The sequence below is a fragment of the Geospiza fortis genome, unplaced genomic scaffold (assembly GCF_000277835.1).
Source record: "Geospiza fortis unplaced genomic scaffold, GeoFor_1.0 C13779940, whole genome shotgun sequence".
In the NCBI taxonomy this organism is placed as follows: Eukaryota; Metazoa; Chordata; class Aves; order Passeriformes; family Thraupidae; genus Geospiza; species Geospiza fortis.
In genome coordinates, this window is record NW_005057135.1 from 1 (window position 1) to 2,690 (window position 2,690).

Genomic DNA, 2,690 nt, shown 5'->3' on the forward strand with positions numbered 1-2,690 from the left:
AAAGCGGTCGCATTGCGCACCGCAACATTGGGCTACTTGGCTGTGTGGCAGGGCTATGTCTGTCCCAAATTTTCTGTCAAGTCTTGGACATGAAATTCAGTGCGAAGGTAAAAAAGCCAAAAAATTCCATGGCCTGATGCTGGGGGCACTCAGCTGGAGCACAAGATAGAAATCTGGAGCCTAGTCCTATTAAACGTTTGCCTGTGCTGAAAGTAAATGACTTTCAAAAGCAGAGATTCATCTTACTCTAATTAATAATCTGACAAATAAGGACTTTTACTTGGAAATGAGAGAGATCCATATGCTATTTGTATATATTTCAAATTCTCCTTCTTCCAGACGTACCCAAGAGCTTGTTGGCTGCTGGGGGGAGTCTGTGTGTCTTCAGATTACTCTTTTTTCCTTTTGTCCAGAGAGCCAATCATGAACAAGGGAAATGTTCTATCCAAAACTGACAAGTTAACTGAAAAAGTAGTTGTTTCGAAAGATTATATTTTCAGTTACATTGGTAATAATTTCTAAGCTGAGGTAAAAAGGCTGAACCCAGGAGAAGAGAATTGCATGACTAAGCAAATACTTCACAAAGTGTGCTCATGTGCACTAACATTCTTTCAGGGAAAAATAGGAACTGGTAATAACATTTTACTAATAGAAATTATAAAAAATAATAATGAATGACAAAAAAATCTGAGATGTGTAGAGATTAAATGAAAAATAGTACCAGTGTAGAACAAGTAATGAAATTATAATTTGTTACCCAGTGGTTACAGCTTGTTTTGTCATCTCACAAATTTGTGTACTGATCTTACAGATTTATGAATGTAATTGTTGTATCATATTCTCATGTATAGATATATCTGAAACAAAAAAATTGTACATCAAATGGCTCCAACTTTACAAAAAATACATTAGATGGCATTGTAAACTTCATACAATGAGATGGAACTAGAAGTGGATTTTTTGTAGTTGTTTCTCTGACACTTGGATTTAAAAAAATCACATTATATTTTTTGAGGGGAATCTAGCAGACTAATTTCACTGCTGCAAAACTGAAGCACCCCTATGACTGTGATGGGAGGCAACATTATAGTGGATCAATACATGTCCCAGAGTTTACAAAAAGCCTGTCTCATCACAGCTACAAGTATTTAAACCACATTTAAAATCTCCATAATCTCTTGATTATCATGTTATAAAGAACCTTATGGAGTCCTGCAGGAATTTTGACTTAAGGCCCTTGCTTTGAACGGGGATGCCATGGACAAAGACCTATATCTATAATGTTTACTTGACAATGTTTTCTGTCTTTAGGAGAAATCTGTATGTTCTGAGGCACTTACCCAAAACCTAAGTTGTTGGTTACTTCAAGAAAAGTAGCCAGTAATAACAAGATCTGAAATTAGGAAACCTAAAGTTATTTAAAGCCATACAAATGGAAATGCAATAAACATTCTGATAGCTCTGCCTTCACAAGCCTATAATAACAAGACACTTCAGAGAAGATACTACTGAATAGTTTTTTTCTAGGTTTGTTCACCTCCATGATGTTGAGCAATGCCATTTTCCTGTTCTGTGGAAGGGTGTGCTGAGTCCTCTTGAAAAATGCCATTCTGGTCACATTAGGCCGTTGGGGAAGGCTGTAGGGTGAAGTGGAGCAGTCCAAACCACCATTAGAGTGCCCTTTTGCTCCAAGTGCTCCCACAAACCACCAGAAAGAAATGCTTTCTCCTTCCCTCCTGCATCTCCAGTGGCAAGGTGGGCCTCCATGTGAGTGCAGAGGTATCAGAGTTTTACCCTGAGATGGAGACAGTGAGAGCCTCTGCTCCTCAGGAAGAGAAGAGCAGAGCCCAAATTTAGCAAATTTGCATTTTAAACTCCCAGCCTCATGCTTCTTTTTCATAGTCTACTTATGAATTATCCCACTGGCCAGACATTCATCCAGAGTAAATCCACATCTCAGCATGCTGAAGACATATTATTGGTCTTGCATATTACAGTCTAGTAAGTTTTTTGGTATGTCTTTCCCCTTCTTCAGACATTCAGTGGGACATGTACCACTGCAGTGGTGGTGCTGCTGTGCTCTCCAAGGCAATTAAGCAACAACATTTTGTATTAAAACAGTGGATATAACTGGAGAGGGTGAGCATGAAAAAACAGTCTGTGTTCTCTGAACAGGACTTGAGTGCCCTGGAGTTTTCTCGTTTTTCTTTTTCCTCATTATAATCTTTCTGTATATTGTGTAGCTTGATTTTTGGTGCAGCTTTCATTTGAAAGAACTAACAATTGTTTTACTATTCTGCCAGATAAAATAGGAAAAAATATCTCTGAAAAGATTTTTTAAGGGATAGGGGAAAGTATACTACAACAATCCAAAACCCTTTTTTAGGCCGTTCTGATAAACATGGATGATTACAAGTAAGGTAAAATAAGCCTGGAAGCAATTTTGAGATTATAATTAATCATAAGAACGTTTAGACCAAGCTGCTGCTAACACTTATTGTAAACTGCAGGTGGCACCATTTATACAACATTTTAAAGAGCAGCTGGGAAAAAAAGTTCTCCCTTTTAATTTGAGCTTTCTGATGGCTTGCCGTGATCGTATAGTGGTTAGTACTCTGCGTTGTGGCCGCAGCAACCTCGGTTCGAATCCGAGTCACAGCAACTTTTGTCCCCAGCCGGGAGGGAGGGAG

The 2,690-nt window shown here is 38.4% G+C and overlaps 1 non-coding gene across 1 annotated transcript; it reads left to right on the forward strand.

The window, feature by feature from the left end:
- The first annotated feature begins 2,589 nt into the window (after positions 1 to 2,589).
- Positions 2,590 to 2,661, forward strand: TRNAH-GUG. The gene has a single exon. It is a non-coding gene; the product is annotated as a tRNA-His (tRNA).
- Positions 2,662 to 2,690: the final 29 nt, after the last annotated feature.